Below are 17543 nucleotides of genomic sequence, written 5' to 3' on the forward strand. Positions count from 1 at the left end.
TGCAGGAGGGGGGCGATTCTATCTGCCTTCTATTGCCCAGGCTGGATCTGGAGCTGGAAGAGGGCGGGAGACACTGTCGAGAAGACAAGAACAATTAAGCCCCCACCCCGTTCATGTTGTTTTGCCCTGGTATTCTCTTCGCTTCAAGAGACAGTTAATGGCTTCCCCATTGGAACAGTTTGCCTGTCATTCAGCTGTAAAGCTGAATCAAATGTGGGACTTCGGCACTGGGCATAGATCTTTGTGCCCTCCCCCTGGCTTGTAGAAGCAGAGGGAATTGTGCAAACCTGGGAAGACATGATGCCATACTCTTTCATGTACGTCATTGATTCCTGTTGCGGGATTTCGCCTTACTTAGCACACCATTTGGATTTGCTCTTTATAAAAGTGTAGCCAGTACCCTGTTCTCGATACAAGCGGTTCATCGCTAAGGCTCTCTCTTTTCGACCACTAACACAATCTTGGCCATGATGGGAACCACTTTTGCAGGGCAAATTGGTGCAGTGTCGCTGTGCCAATACAGCCAGGTTCATAACAGCCAAACAGTCTTGGAGACATGATACCCAGTTGTGAAACCATTGGAGACCCTATTACTGCTCTGCAAGCGCCACATAACTTTGGCTCTTCTCTCTTTGTCAGAGTGCCACCAGCGCCACCAAGCCCGCCAGGTCCACCAAGCCCGCCAGCGGTGGAACAATCGCCTCCAAGAAGGCCCAACCCAAGAAGAATGTAAGTAATGGTTGTATTCTATCCAATGAGGCTATTCTCATGATGGAGGAAAACCGGGCGAAAGGAGCCCAGCCCTGTTTTCCATCCTCGTGAGACCCACCAGGCTTGCGGGTGAGCCCAGTGATTCTCTGGCAGCTAGCCCGCCAATGTAGCCCTCCTTTCAACCCAGCTGAGTGAGTGCTCCACTAACCCGGGTTTTCTGATCGTGTGGCGCCTTGGCATGGCTCCGTGCCACGGCCACACACCAGGAGACCTCCGCCGGGAGGCTCAAACAAGCCTCCTGATCCCGGGGGTCTCCCCAGGATTCCTCCATACACTCGCGTGGGTCATCCTGCTAACAAGCAGAAGGTTGCTGGTTCGAATCCCTGCAGGTACTATATGGGGCAGCAGCAATATAGGAAGATGCTGAAAAGCCATCATCTCATATGGCGTGGTAGGAGGCAATGTTAACCCCTCCTGTATTTTATCCAAAGTAAACCCCAGGACACTGTGGACTCCAGGAGTCGAAATTGACTTGACGGCACACTTTACTTTACTTTTATTTTTGTGAGACTGCTCCCCCGTTCTTTACCTTTTGAATGCCATTTTGAATACATTTTGAATGCCAAATCACCACTTTGGGGGCAAATGGCCGCTTTGGTATGGTGGGGCGAATTTTCACATGGATAGAGCACAGTAGGAAAGTCTTGACTCTGCCCCTCGCTGCACAACACATTCCCAGATTGGGGGCCCCTGTGACTGAGAGTCCAAAGGGTCTGCTTCCAGGTTGCACTTGTCTTCTAATGATGGCTCTCAGGTCATGTGCAGGTTAGCCATCATTTGGTCACCAGGGTGCTTTCCAGATTGTGAGCCGTGCACCGCAAAAAGCGGTGTAAACTGCAACGTTTTGTGGTGCCAAATTCAACCGACATTAGAGAGCCATTATAAGGGGGAAAGCCTCCTACAACGGGCAGACACAGCTATTATTTTATTTTATTTTTGCAATGCAGATGCAACATTATAGGGCTGTGACACAGCAATAAAATCCAAAAGGCGGTGTCAGAAATAGGAAAGGCACCTTCCTTACAACACAGGGGCTGTGATGTCAAAACACAGGCTCCACAGAAGCACACTGAAGGGACCCTTTGTGACAGTGTGATAGCGTGCAATCTGGAAAGCGCCCTGTTCACACACTTGGAATCAGTTCTGCATTTCAAGCATAATGACAGCAAAGGCTTCTGCTTGCAGAATAACAGTCCCGCTTGAGTGCCCTGCCCTTCGCCGGCCAGATGCCACTTCACCTGCCAGCCACTGCTGGCTCCCTGCCACCCTCCCTCCCTGTCTCCATGACCTCCTTCGCTCTTCCCCATTGGGGATGGGTTTTTGAACTGCAGGTTCAGCAGTGAGGAGGGTGAAAAGGGAGCTTGTTCCTCCCACACTGCTGATCTGCAGTTCAAAGTCTCTCCGCATGGCAGTGAAGAGGAATGGGTGCATGAAAGAGGCAGTTCTGGCCTTGTCCCCGGATGCTGCCGTCAGTGTCAAGGGTGTGGCCAGCAGCGCATGGACCTCTCCTCGGGCAGCATCGGCACTGGAGCTGACACTGGATCTAGCGCTACAGCTGAGCGACTTTGAAAAAGCTGCTGTCTTTGAGAAGTAATTGCCAAGTGATGACCAAATGAAGAGGGAGGAGAAGAATGCCGCCTCGAACCCCATTAAGTTTCTGAACTAGAGGGACCAATGGTCTGACTCAGTGGAAGGCAACTTCCTATGTAACTATGTTTAGGCCTCTCTTTAAGAGGGAGGAGAGGGCGCAGTGGGAAGGCACCGCAGCCAATCGAATGGAAAAGAGTGGCTGACATCCCGAGCAGCAAGAGGCTGCTGCTAACTCATCCAGAACGTTCCCAAGCAGCAGAGTGTGCATGCAGCAGGAGGGAGGAGCGATGTTCACTGTTCTCCCTGCCTCTGTCAGTATCCGTTGCCTTGCAAAAAGAGGTCCCTGAGGGATTTCTGGAAGGATGTACTTTCCGGATTGTAGGTATGTCTCAACTTTGAGATTGATATTTCAAAACACTTGATGGACATTCTGCCATCCATGGATGTCTCTCCCTCATGTGACTTCTGAACCTTGCTGAGAAGTAAAGTGTGCCGTCAAGTCGGTGTTGACTCCTGGAAACCCCAGGGGCGCAATTCCAGTGCTTGCCCTAGGAGCTCTTTGCCCTAGATACGCCCCTGGGGGAGGGGAGCAATTCTGGCTGCTCTTTCCTGCCCCCATCAGTGCTCTTTACCTTCCTATGAAGAATCTGTATGCAGTTGATGCAAGAATGCAGGCAGCCAGCAGGGCAGGCAGACGCTGTGTGGCCTGCTGGGCAACAAACAGCAGCACACAAACTACGGAACAGCAGCATGAAAACACCCAGCAGTTGCTGCTGCAAGTATCCTTACCCCGTAGACCCTGCTTGGTGCGGGCGGCCCAGACAGCTCTCGGGCCCGGCCTGCGCTCTCCACCATCCAATGGGAGCACCCACCCGCCGCCCCCGTCCCACGCTGCCCAGAGATCTTGTGTGAGTGTGCTGCTGCTTCAGCCTGTGCAAGTGAGTGGGGGGGGGGTGCGGGTGCCGGGACCATCCGGCAGCACCCGCTGGTTGAATCTTGTGATGGTGGGGCATGGAAATTATGCCCCCTTCAGGGGGCGCCCAGAGCACGTGCCCTGGCTCCCCCACCCTGGATCCGCCTCTGCCCTCTGCTCCGGAACAATCTGGCTGAGTTTGGAGCAGATTTTCTGTTTGCTGCTCTGGATATCAGCCTGTAATAAATTTAAGGTGGCGATGATGATGATGATGATGATGACGATAACGATGATGGTGATGAACAACTTTGTTAGCTATCCCATAACAAATTGTTGTCTGGACGGCTCACAACATGAAATTAAAACATGAAATGAAAACATACAACACATTAAATCATAAGAGACCAAAAGGGGCAGGGGTGGGGGTGGGGAGATGAAATACAAAATGCAATACAAAGACATTTTAAAACTCTTTTAAAATCAGTTTTAAAAATTCAAATTTGAAAATCAAAATTTTAAAAGCCCGACAGAACAAAAAGGTCTTTAGGTGGCATCTAAAAGAACAAAGTGAGGAAGCCAGGCGAAGCTCACTCAGGAAGCTATTCCATAAATGGGGTGTCACCACCCAAAAGGCCCTCTCCCTAGTAGTCACCCACTTCACCTCCTTTGGCAAGGGCACTCAGAGGAGGGCCTCTGAAGAAGAACTTAAGGTCCCGGTTGGGACATATGAAGCAAGGCACTTTGAACTTTGGGGCAGAAGTCCAGGGCCTCCACCAGTGTTCTCTCTAACAGGGATTCGCAGATGTTGTTGACCACAGCTCCCAGAATCCCCAGCCAAAGGCCATTGCAGCCAAAGGCTATTGCTGGGAGTTGTAGTGAACAGTATCTGGAAATCCCTGCTAGAGGCAACACTGGCCTCCACACCCCTTGGGGGCCCCCAAATCCTTTTTAGTTTGTTTTGGTTGGTGTGGTCTCCACTGGCCCTCAATGGACCTGGCACTCAAGTATAACTGTGACCTGATTCAGGTGCTTTAGAGACAGAGGGGGGAGTGGTGGGGGGAGATATGTGGGATGGGAATATGTTATGTTGTGTGTTGAAACATTTCTGCTAGTGCATATCTGCATAAGTGTACATCTGTTTTATATTCTTACATTCTTGTGAGTTCAGTAGCTGTTTGTGCCCTCAAAAACCCACGTATTAAAAATATTGCATGTGTGTATGTGTGTGTAGGGGCATGATGCTTAAGTTGCAGGGTGGGGTGCTCCAGAAACCTTTAGGTCCAGGCTCCAAAATTACCTAGGTGCACCTTTGCCTCTGATAGAGCACAGACTGTTTGGAGTAAAGGTGTATCTGGTTGGTTTGTGTAGTGCTGTAAGCAAATGTGCTCAGGCTGGCCTAGATGCAGCAGATTCTCTTTAATGTCTGTTTTCATTCTGTCAGGTCCACAACACCACCCCTGTTTGAACCTCCATCTGCACCTCCATCCACACCTCCATCCGTATATCAGTCTGTACCTCCATCTGCACCTCCATCCTCACCTCCATCCGTACATCAGTCTATAGCTCCATCTGCACCTCCACCTGTACCTCTATCTGCACCTCCATCCTCACCTCCATCCGGACATCGGTCTGTACCTCCATCCGCACTTCCATCCGTACATCAGGCCGTACCTCCATCTGCACCTTCGCCTTTACATGGGGTAAGTAAATGTAGAGTAATCTGGGCTTGCTTCTTCCTTTCATTAACCTCGTCATTTTAGAGCTGGTCTGTAAGACAGCCTAGTACAAAGTACGATTGTCAGATACATTTTTTTCAAGGTAGCTAATTTGCACAACCTTTTACTCATACCAGTTGACTCTACCCTACATGAACCATCCACTCCCCCTCTGAGCAGACTTAATATAGGATGCTCTGCATGCATTGCAATATACTTAGGCTTAAAACAATCACAAATGAATCAGTTCCCACTAAGACATAGTCAGAAAAGAAATGGAATCTCTGCTTGTTAAAGGTGGGCCAGAGAAAGTTGTTTTAAGTACTTCACCCACTCCCAGTCTCTATCCGGGGCGTAGGATGGCTGGCAGCAACCCTGGACAGGCAGGTGCCTGCCTTTTTCCTGCCAATGCTGCCAGGCCGGACCCCCCGCCGCCCAACGAGGTCTCCTCTGCCAGCACCAGGTCTCCCTACACAGATACTGCTACTGCCGCTGCCTCCTCCTCTGATGGCAGGCTTGTCCCCGGCTGTGCTGTCCCCTGCCGGCCATACCCCTTCGACCCTATGTCAGGACACCAATGCAGGAGGCGTTTCTGGGGCTGAGCAGCATGTGTGGCGCATCCAACTGGAGAGTGCATTCTGTGTTGGCCCAGCTGGGGCTTCTTTGCCTTGCTTGACAGGGAGAGGTAGGAAGAACCCTACTGGGCCGGCGCAGAAAGCACTCGCTGACTGAATGGGCCATGCAGACACGTAATCAGGGTGGGGCAGGCAGGGCACGTGCCCTAGGCGCCAGTTGCAGGGGAGCGCCAAGTGCTTGCCATGCCCCTCACCCAACCACCACAGTTGTGTGTTTTTTTCAGGGTTGGTTGGTTTGTTTTGGAAAATCCCCCCCTGCTGGGTGCCTGCTGCCACCCCCACTAGCGCAGCCACGCAAGTCGCACAACAGAAATCTGAGTCCCGGCGGAGAGCCTGCGCCTCCGCCCCTACCCCCCCCAGAGCACTGACTTTCCGATTATTTTTAGGGAGCGTTTGCTGCCTTAAAGCATCTATTCCCCTTTCTCTTCCTCCAGAAGGGGAAAATAGATGCTTTCAGGCAGCAAGCCTGCCCTGAAATGAGACTGAAGAGCTCTCTTATGCTCTTTAGAGCTCGAGGCCACACCCCTTTGCATGTGATGTCATCATGTGATACTTCACATGCAAAAGGGCATGGCCTAGAGCTCTAAAGAGCCGGAGGGAGCTCTTCAGTCTCATTTCAGGGTAGGCTTGCTGCGTGAAAGCACCTCTTCACTCCAAGGTGTGCTCCTTATTCAGTAAACAAAATTTTGCAGGCAACGCCTCTCCACATCCAGCTCAAATCCTATCTTCCTGTCTTTGGCTGGGCTTTTCTCTGTGCTCTGTTGTTGGAGGCGGTTAGAGGGGAGGGGTGCGGAAGAGAGTAGGTACTTAGCTGTGCTGGTTTGCCCTTCCAGCAGCTCATGGGTAATAGCTTTGCTGTCTGCTTTCGTGGAATAGGGAATTGCAAAAATAAATTGCTTTGAATTATTTTGTAGAAGGCATAACTCTTATGCGAGTAGTGTTCATGGTTCATCTTTGGTGATGTATTATAAAACTGTATTGAGTTGTCTGCACTTCTACAACAGACACATGTAATACTCTCTTGGGTGTGGGTGCTTTTGATTCGAATTACACATGGCCACTGGCAGTTGCGAGTTTCAGCAGAGAAATGGGTGGAGTGTTTTTTACCTCTGGCTGCTTTTTTCTCACATGGATGGAAAAGGAGCCTTGAGAGGGCAACATTAAGGAGGAAAAAAATAACTGCTGGGGGGAAATATCATGATCCTTTGCTTTTTGTCCCTTTGCTCAGACGTATAGTTTTTCACTAGCTGATTTTAATTAAAAAAGCAAAACAGTTGAGGTGACTGGTACCTGCATCTATTGCATAATGTTGATTTGCCTCACTGTTCCACTGTAGTGCTGTTAGTGCAACTAACCGTTCTCAGCGTGCAACTGTTGACACTTATAGATGCTCTGCAACGCTTTCTTCTTTCCTTTTGGATTGTAGCACTGTGTTCTGCTTCCTCCTGTTGTGGTCCAGGCCTGATTTATATACTGAATATGCTCATTAGCTAGCATACAAAATGAGGCCTGTCTCATAGTGTCACCAAGTGACCAAGTTCTTTTATATAGTGACCATGTAGGATCTGGACGCAAGGAAGAAAGGAGATCAAACCAAACCTAAATGATTCAATGGGCTTTATTGAGTATAAAAGAATAACAACATCAATCTAACTGAGCAGAAAGCAGAACATTCTATCAATATTACTAACAGTATTTCAACCCTAACCAGCAACAATATTCACCCAGTGTTCCTAACTAACACATGTGTGTGTATTAAATCTTCCTAGAGCCTAATACAACTCAGATACAGATGGAAAAAGGGGGGGGGTAAGGAAGGCTGAGGACTGGCATGGTTTGGGGAGATCAGGAATTAGTAGAGGGACGAGGGGAAAGGAGAAGAAGGGGAAAGGATGGAAGGATCCAAGGCTTGTAGAGGCAGCATATTACCAGGATCAGAGGCTTGAGAGCAGTGGATCTTTCAGCTGAAGGAGAAAAGCTGTTGGCTGGAGACAAGAGCTTTTGGATCAAGCATGCAGTTTGCTCAGAGCATGTCTGAGAGTCAGAGCACCATGGCTGGTGAAGTCTTGACTTCTCATTGCGCAGTGGAAGTCACAGACAGTTCCTGTCCATGACCAGAGTTCCTGCCTCTAGCCCTACGGCTTGGGCAGCAAACCCTTGGATAGCTCATGAGCAGATCTTGCTTGTAGGCACAAGATTGCGTGGCACGTCTCGTACTCGAATTAGAATTGTATAAACCAGCCCACTATGAGGAATTACGGTTTTGCAATAATTTCAGTCCGTAGGAGAGCAGGTTTAGAGCGGGAATGCTGCAAGACACCTTGTCTGTGTACCTGCAATCCTGTCAAAGATCTGTGAGAGCCAGAATTGGGCTGTGCTGGCAAACCACAAAGCAAGGTTTGAAGGTTATGGAAAAGCAATTGTGAAAACCAGCCCACAGTTTCTAGTTTGCCATTGTAATGGCAACAAAGAAATGTCTCCCCGATTCACTGGGGGAAACTCAATTTACTGAGTGCATTTTAATTTAATTATTTTATCTACTTCATATTTTCAGAAGTTCGGGTGCAGGAAGCGAGGGGGGAGAAAGCGAAGACTGAAGAAGCGCTACTGAGCGGGGAGGAAGGTGGTTGTAAAACACCAACCTTTGGTTTTTTTTTGTAAATATGATTATTTTTGTATATTATTATTATTATTATTATTATTATTATTATTATTATTATTTCTATTATTGTTACTGTTATTATTATTATAATTAAAAAACACATTATTCTGAAAGACACACCTCTTCTTCTCCTCCATGGTCTCTGCAGCAAGAGTTCTGCTTATTTACAGAACAACATTTGGAAGCTTCGGAGGTTTTGTAGGGCATTCTGTTTCCTGCTCTGAAATGGGGAGACCTGTGCACCGTGCGTGCCTCTAGGGCAGGAAGAATACTCCTGTCCCTCAGTTACTTGACAATCATAACTCTAGCAGCATAACTCTAGCAGCAGCAGGGGCAGATCCGCCTGAGGACTTGCTCACCCACCTTTCGCTGCCTCTGCTGCAGGCCCCCCACTGACCCCACCAACCACTGCCTCTGGTAGTAACTTGTGAAAGGCTTTGGTGTACGGGCCCAAGGGGAGGAGGCTGCTTGGTGGCAGCAGTTTCTTGGCCAGCCCCCAGTTGCCAGTCTTGAAAGTGTTGGGAATTCTCTCTGGTAAGAGAATCCCTTTTTCATTACAGCAGAGTGCACAGAGGCACAACACAGCGGAATTTGGTTAGGCATGCGTGTATGCTGAGAGTAAAGTAACTTGGAGCCAGTTCATAGTTTCAAATCAATATACAAGCCATTTATTAAAGAACTCCATTCTAGATAGGAAAGTGAGGAGTTAGGCTCTCTAATCTAGCTAGCTAGCTGGATACAGATGGATTCTGCATCTCTGCACACATGGTTCAGGGAGAGGAGCTTACATGTTCCAAGGTAGAAGGAAAAGGAAGAGAAGGGGGAGAGGAAGGAAGTGGCTGGAAGGAAAGAAGTGTCCCTGAGAGTAGCAATCTACATTCCAATGGGATAGTGTCAGAGCGGTAGAGAAGGGATGACCAGTGTCTTGACCCTCTAGCCCTCTGACTCACTAGTCTGTCCTCCACTGTCTTTGAGACAAGAGACTGTGCAAAGTCCTTCACTTCCATCAGAAAGGTGGCCAAGGTAATGAGAAAAGGCTGCCAACTAGGAAACAGTCTCCTCAATCTGTGCCCCTTTAAATGCTGTGGAAGGTGTGAGGCTATCATAGCTTTCCTCAGGTGAGCAAGAACCTGGGTCTGCTCCTACTTGGCAGGAAGAAAGTCCCGGAAGAGTAAGCTGAGTTTAGATCGGGGATGCTCAACTCTGGTCCTCCTGCAGATGTTGGCTTCCAACTCCCATAATCCCTGTCTATTGGCTACTGTGCCTGGGGATTATGAGAGTTGTTATCCCAAAACAGCTGGGGGGCCTAAGTTGAGCAGGTCTGCCTTAGAGGTATCAAGTGTTCACAACACCTCTGACCACTGGCAGAGTAATTTGTCCCTCAGAGTTATCCCCTAGCGCCATGCCTTGACTTGCCCTGCTGCCACAGGATCAAAAGGAGAGCCTGGCACATGCTAAACATGAAACATGCTTTCTCGTGCTAGTTGGATAGGACTTCCTGATGCCAAGTCAGTAATAGACTGTCTGTTGCCAGGGCTTTGTTTCTTCCCAGTTTCTGGCCCACTGAGTGACTAACTGGAGCATAACAGAGTGGCACTGGAGACACATCTCGGTACTTGGAGCGCTGCCCGCAGGAATTTAGACTGTACAAGTTCCAGAGCCACAATGTTGGGGAAGGGGCCCAATTGGGCACCATCGAGAAGCTAGCTAGTGACTTGGCTGTGAACAGTTCAAGGGCCGCGGATACATAATGGCCTCCTCTTGTCGGCAGGCATTTGAGAATGGCAGAGGCACTTCTCTGGACATTTAAAGCCAGGTGTTCTTTATAGCCTTTCCTAGAGCCACCAGAATGGAAAACTACTCCCAAGTCTTTGAAGCGTGCAGCTTGCTCAATCTTATGCCCCTCAATGTGCCAAGAGTGGATCTTGGGCCTCCTGACAAAGGCCATCATTTTAGTTTTGTGATCATTGATTTCCAGGCAGTTCTCCCTGCAGTGCAGCGTCAGGGCCCTCAGTGTTCTTCTAAGGCCAATGGGGGTCCTTGAGAGGATGGCTGCATCAGCCACGTAGAACAGGATGGCAATGTATCTCCCAGCGTGCTTTGGAGGGTGGAAATCTGGGTTGCTGAGCTGGCCCATCATAGAGTTAATGTACAAGTTGAAGGGGAGTGGAGCCAGAATGCATCCTTGTTTGATGCCCTTCAGCTCTTGTGAGGTGGCCTTGGGGGCAACATCTCACCTGGAGTGATGTGTTCGCGTGCAGGGTGCGATGAAGTTATAGCAGGCGCCGGTCAATGGAGGAGGCTTCCAGCTTCTCCCTTCATTTGACTCGTGAGATGGAGTCGAATGCTGCCTTAAGGTCGATGAAGGCAGCATAGAGGGAGGTCACCCGGCAGGAAGCGTATTTCCTGATAAGGTGCTGTAGAACAAGGCACTGGTCGATGGTGGAACGCCCTTCCCTGAAGCCCGCTTGTTCCTCAGCAAGAAGATTTTCCTGTTCCAATCCATCTTTAAGCTTCCCGGATAGGTGTCTCGCATTAGGTTTGCTGATGGTATTGAGCAAAGTGACGGGTCTGTAATTGGCAGGGTCATCCTTCTTGCCCCTTTTAAATATAAGGCAATGATCACTGCCCCCCCAGTCCTTGGGAATTTGGGCGCTCGTGTCAACATTGGTGAAGTGCGAAGCCAGGACAGGGGCCCACCAGTCTAGCTTATTTTTAATGACCTCTGGTGGAATAAGGTCCTCGCCTGGAGCCTTCCCCAGTCTTAACTGGGTGACTAGACTGTGAATCTTTGAGGTTGACACTGGTGCCCTCGCTGGAGTGTCTTCAATGGCACAGGTGGAGTTTCTGCAAACAGCAGCAGGCTCTTTGTATAGGTCATGAAAATAGTTCTCCCAGATCTCTGGATGAAGATGACAGTCCAGGTGATTTGGATCATAAGTGGGAGATTGCTTTGTAAAGATGCCAGAACATGGCAGACTCTTTGGCTCTAATGGCCTGAATGAGACTAATCCAGGCATCTTTCATGGCATCTCTTTTCTTACGAAGCAGCAGACGTTTGTGCTGTCTTTTCTGCAGAAGGAGATTCTGTGCGGCCAACTGTCCAGAACTAGCTTTATAGACTTGATAGGTGTAGGGATGGGCTTTTGGGGCTTTAGCACAGTCCTTACCCAACCACTGCTTGGAGGCCTGTTGGCACTGTGCACGTAGCTGACAGATCTTGCGAGAGAGGAGCTGCTGTTATTCCTGGACGAGGGCATTGTAGGACACCAAAGGTGGAGAAGTAGGGTCGTTAGTTAGCCTGAGGCTTCCTCCGTATCGGAGAGAGATAGATGTTAATTTTCAGCAGACTGCAGCAGCCGAATTAAATCAAAACTGCCATAGCATATTGTTTGAGCGGTGGAAGCAGCTTCGAGGATGCGTGTAGAGAGGTAGCAACAAGCACACCCAGGCCACCTTTGCATCTGCCACAGCCTGCCCCAGGTACAGCTCCAACTGTATAAGAGTGAAAGCCATTGAGTAATATCTCCCCGGATGAGTCTGAATAGCAAGTCCTGGGGACAAACAACAGGGCAGGCCTGCGGTCTTAATGTCCTGCTTGTGGGCTTTCGTGAATCATCTGGCTGATCACTGTTGGAAACAGGATGCTGGACTAGATGCATCAATGCAACCCAGCAGAGCAATTCTTACATTTGTGTTAAGATGATGAAAATGGTCTCTTTATCATTTGGCCACCTGCCTCTCTACCTAGTCTACAATTTCAAATTACAGAAAATTTAATCTACAATCCAATCTTCAGATGCAAAACAAAAGCACTTAAAAACAGAAATAACACCCAGCATCCCTGTCAGCCTCTACTATTCAGCACCCCCAGTTTCCTCCCCACACTCCTGAAATTTCACCAGGTACTAGACACACCTTTCAAGACCATCATTACAGCCTTGAGGACGGTAGATCTTCTTTTAGAAGAAAACGTCTCAGGACACTGAATTTCTTTCAAAATACTGTGCTTGTGCAATGCAACGGTAGAATCAGGGAGCACATAGACTTCTGGCAGAGGAGTGGTTGGCCTGCTGGATCCAAACACAGCTTTGATGTAATGCCTCATATGACCTCTGTAGCACAAGATGGAGCCACACTCCAGTAGCTCCAATCATGCAAGCAAAGCATCTCTGATGGGTGTGCCCAAGCACACCCACATCCATGCCATGTTCCAGACAGGATTCAAGCTCACCTTCCATCCCTACCCCTGGGAGAAGAAGTTTGTGCAAATCTTCTAATACAGGATTCCCAACCTTTTTAAAAACAAGCATACCTTTTCTGCTCACAGACCAGTCCTTCAATTCAGATACCCTGTAGAGATTGTCTGTGTGTGTGTGTGTGTGTGTGTGTGTGTGTATGTGTGTGTGTATTGATGGATGGATGGATTGATTGATTAAGTGCCATCAAGTCCGTGTCACCTCTTAGCAACCACATAGATAGATTCTCTCCAGGGTGATCTCTCAGGTCTCTCAGTGATGCATTCATTGCTGTCATAAGCGAGTCCATCCACCTTGTTGCTGGTTGTCCTCTTCTCTTTCCTTCAACTCCCCCCAGAATTATAGACTTCTCAAGGGAGCTGGGTCTTTGCGTAATCTGTCTGAAGTACGATAGTTTGAGTCTCGTCATTTGTGCCTCGAGTGAAAATTCTAGATTGATTTGTTCTATGATCCATTGGTTTGTTTTCCTGGCTGACCATGGTGTCCTCAAGAGTCTACTCCTGCACCAAAGTTCAAAAGCGTCAATGCTTTTTCTATCTTGTTTCTTCAAAGTCCGCCTTTCACATCCACAGAGTGTCATGGGGGAAACCATTGTTCAATCTTTGTAGTTCTAATTGTTCTAATCTTTGTAGGTGTAGACTCCTCACGGCATCTAAATATCCTTTCTGAGGCCTTCATTGCAACCCTACCAAGTGCTTGTCTGCGGCGTATTTCTTGACTGCTGGATCCTTTACTGTTGACAGTCGGTCCTAAAAGGGAGAAGCTATCCACCACTTCAGTGTCTTCAGTGTCTATTCTGAGGCTGGTTGCTGTACCCCTTTCTTGTCTTTAGTTTAGTCTTCTTTACATGTAATTGTAGTCCCATATTTTCACTGTGCTCCTTCACTTTCATTACTAGAGCCACATTCTCAGCTCTCAGAGTGGTGTCATCAGTGTAGCGCAGCTTATTGTGTATCTATGCACACACAAATCTAAAGGTTACAGTTATGAAACAGCTTACTCCAGTCACTGGCTTACATCCAGACTCAGTTACTCAAGAGTATTCCCACTGAAATTAATCAACTTGTCCCACTAATTTCAAGAAGACTGCTGATGACTAACTTGCCCTGGATGTAGGTCTGTGGCTGGAGTAGCCTACCTCATGACTGTAGCATTAAAACTTGGCGCTGATATTCCGTCGGTCAGGATGAGTGAAGGAGTACGCTGAGCTTCCGCACGTAGTCAGCCAGTCAGAAGCACAGGAAGAGAGGCTTCACCCTCCTCCCTCCCTTTCTACAATAGATACATCGCTGAGAACAGGTTGGCTTCCAGCCGGCAGTCCTCAGATGAGGAACACATCGCGTGGCAGGAGGTCTCTGCATAGCCCCGAGAGCCCTTCAAGTACCACTAGGGGTACTAGTACCCCCTGTTGGGAACCCCTGTTCTATATACAGAGAGTTCTTTTTTAATTCATATCCAGGTCTCCATCTGTACCAGAGAGAGGCCCTTTCCACAGCAAGTCTGCACAGCTACAAATGGCAAAACGTAGCCAATCACTATCTTGGCTTCAATGGCTGGTCTAGTTGCCTCATCACAGTAAGGATGACCTGCTGTTTTCACTGTCATTTCAGTGAAAAGAAGCTTTCATACCAAGTCTGCAGGTATGCTTCATTTAAGTGTCATGACTTCCCTCCATGGGTAGGTGAGAGAGCAAGCCAGTAGCTCATTGTGTGCTGAGCGTAGACATAAGTCTGCCAATTGCTAATCACTTCTATAACCAAATGGTCTGGGAATTCACTACCTCGGAGAAGTGATGAACTAGTTTGATCTAATATGTAAGCAGCTCTCCACTATAAATGTATTGGGTCTACGGATGTGGATTGGCTTTGGTAGCCAGCTCTTCATAGTTGCCAACTTCCTCCCCAGGGATGTCTGCTTGCCCAGCACAAAGCCAGACTCCTCCTCCCTCCAAATTCCCAGTGTGTGGAGAACTCAGGAGTTGAGAGGAGTCTCTCATTTTGTGCTCGCCTACAGTATTGTTGCCGGAAATATTCCTAGTCACTCATGGTGACCTGCAAAACGTTGAGATATAAAGGCAGTTCACACAATGCTCCTGTTTTAGGATTGTGTGCAAGGGAAAGGCTGGAGAGAGAGAAGTGATTTCTGGGGGAGAGGAGCTGAGCCAGAGAGTGCCTTCCTACCCAGCTCGCATGCCCAGCAGTTTACCCAGGCAGGTAGAAACATATGTCTGTTCTAATCAGAGCCTTGTGAACTGCCATACAGAGCACCTTGAGGGGGATGAGGGTGGGAAACGAAGCATGGGATGGATGGAAGTAGTGGCACTTCTATTATTATTATTATTATTATTATTATTATTATTATTATTATTATTACACTTATATCCCGCTCTTCCTCCAAGGAGCCCAGAGCGGTGAACTACATACTTGAGTTTCTCTTTCACAACAACCCTGTGAAGTAGGTTAGGCTGAGAGAGAAGTGACTGGCTTAGAGTTACCCAGCTAGTTTCTTTCTTTCTTTTTTCATTTCAATTTTTTTAATTAACTTTTAACAATAATAGTAACCATAACAATCATAATAAACACAGTTACAAGTTGACTTCCCGCGCACCTCTTTTCGTGATACCAACTATAAATTTTACCCTTATTGTAATATTAATTAAAAAGGAAAAACACAAATTTAAACCTTCCACCACCATTAATCTGCCCAACCTGCATTTCAAATTTCAAATCCTGCTGTAAGATCCATAGTAGGAAAATAATTCTTTAAATAAACCAAAAAAGGTTTCCAATCTTCCTTGAAGTGTTCTAAACTTTGGTCTCTGATCAGTGTTGTAAGTTTTGCCATTTCTGCATATTCTAAATTTTTTATCAGCCAATCTTCTTTTGAAGGCAGTTCGTTAGTCTTCCATTTCTGTGCATATAATATTCTGGCCGCCGTAGAAGCATACATAAAAAAAGTTAAATTATTTGTAGAAATTGCTCCTTGTGTTATTCCTAGCAGGAAGGATTCTGGCTTCTTAGGGAATGTCACTTTAAATATCTTCTTCAATTCATTATATATCATGTCCCAATAGGCCTTGGCCCTCCCACAGGTCCACCACATATGAAAAAAAGTACCTTCAGTATGCCCACACTTCCAACATTTATTTGAAACATTTTTATACATTAATGCCAGTTTTTTAGGCGTTAGATACCATCTGTACATCGTTTTGTAATAATTTTCCTTCAAAGCATAACAAGCAGTAAATTTTAAATCACTTTTCCATAGCTTCTCCCACGCTGCCATTTCTATATTAAGTCCAACATCTTGAGCCCATTTTATCATAGTTGTTTTAACCAATTCCTCTCTAGTCTCCTCCAAAAGTAGTAATTTATACATTTTAGAGATTAATTTTTCATCGTCTTGACATAATCCCTTCTCAAAATTCTAAATCTGATCTTCAAATCCAACTTTAGGGTCTTTCTTATACACCTCATTTAGCTGATAGTACTGAAACCAATCTCTAACCAAGTTTTGTAATTCAGTTAAAGATTTTAACTTACAATCGTTTCCCTGAAAATACAACAGATCTCTATATGTACCCCCAGACATCTGCATATTTACTTCTTTACGTGATAAAGCTTCAATCGGGGATATCCATAACGGAGTTTTTGGTTCCAACCAATTTTTATATTTTAACCATACCCTCATTAAACTCCTTCTTACACAGTGATTCAAAAAATCTTTATGTGCTTTAGTTTTTTCATACCATAGATAAGCATGCCATCCAAACCTTCTATCAAATCCCTCCAGATCAAGGACTCTAGGGTTTCTCAATGTTATCCATTCCTTTAGCCATGTCAAACATACAGCATCAAAATACAACCTTAAGTCTGGCAAGGTAAGACCACCCCTTTCCTTTGCATCTGTTAAATTCTTAAAATTTATTCTTGGTCTTTTCCCCTGCCAAACAAATTTAGCTATATCCTTCTGCCATTGCCTAAAACAAGTCAAGTTATTAATTATAGGAATAGTCTGAAAGAGAAATAATATTTTAGGCAAAACATTCATCTTCACCACTGAAATTCTTCCCATCAAAGATAAATTCATTTTAGACCATCTTTGCAAATCTCTTTTCATTGAGTTCCATGTTTTAACATAATTATTTGAAAACAGCACAGAGTTATTATTTGTTAACCAAACTCCCAAATATTTCACTTTCTTCTCCACTTTTAACTCACTTATTTCACCAAATCTATCTTTACTTTCCTGATCAATATTTTTAGTCAGAACCTTAGTTTTAGTCTTGTTTATGTAAAATCCTGCCAACTGGCCAAATTGCTGTATCTTGTCCAAAAGTCTTTCAATCTTATCGATTGGATTCTCTAAAAATAACACAACGTCATCTGCAAAGGCTCTCAGTTTGTATTCTTGTCTCCCGATTTTGGGACCATGTAATTCATCATCTTCCCTAACAGATCTACAAAGCACTTCTAAAACCAATATAAAAAGCAACGGAGAAAGTGGACAACCTTGTCTAGTCCCTTTTTGTATTCTACAATTGTCTGATAATTCTCCATTTACAATAATCTTGGCATATTGTTCCGAGTAGATAGTTTTAATTGCTCTAATGAAATGTTCACCGGCCGTTATTTCCTCTAATAAACCCCACATAAACTGCCACGAAATATTGTCAAAAGCTTTCTCTGCATCCAAAAAAATCATCGCCATCTGTTTTTCATTATGTTTTTCATAATACTCCAATACATTCAAAACTGTTCTAACATTGTCTCTCAGTTGTCTCTTTGGCAAAAAGCCAGCTTGATCCTCATGAATAAAGTCTCGTCGTACCACTTTCAGTCTTCTTGCCAAAACCGCAGCAAAAAGTTTATAATCATTATTTAAAAGTGATATTGGCCTATAATTTTTGACTAATGTTAAGTCTTGATCTGGCTTTGGGATTATTGTAATATTTGCATATTTCCGGGAATCTGGCATAATCCCTTTTTGTAAAATGTC

At 46.3% G+C, this 17543-nt stretch overlaps 1 long non-coding RNA gene across 1 annotated transcript; it reads left to right on the plus strand.

Moving 5' to 3' along the window:
• The first annotated feature begins 677 nt into the window (after positions 1-677).
• On the plus strand, positions 678-8401 carry LOC128329124 (uncharacterized). Its single transcript, XR_008309527.1, has 3 exons — positions 678-729; positions 4716-4974; positions 8179-8401. It is a non-coding gene; the product is annotated as an uncharacterized LOC128329124 (long non-coding RNA).
• Positions 8402-17543: the final 9142 nt, after the last annotated feature.

The sequence above is a fragment of the Hemicordylus capensis genome, chromosome 6 (genome assembly GCF_027244095.1).
Source record: "Hemicordylus capensis ecotype Gifberg chromosome 6, rHemCap1.1.pri, whole genome shotgun sequence".
NCBI classification, from domain to species: Eukaryota; Metazoa; Chordata; class Lepidosauria; order Squamata; family Cordylidae; genus Hemicordylus; species Hemicordylus capensis.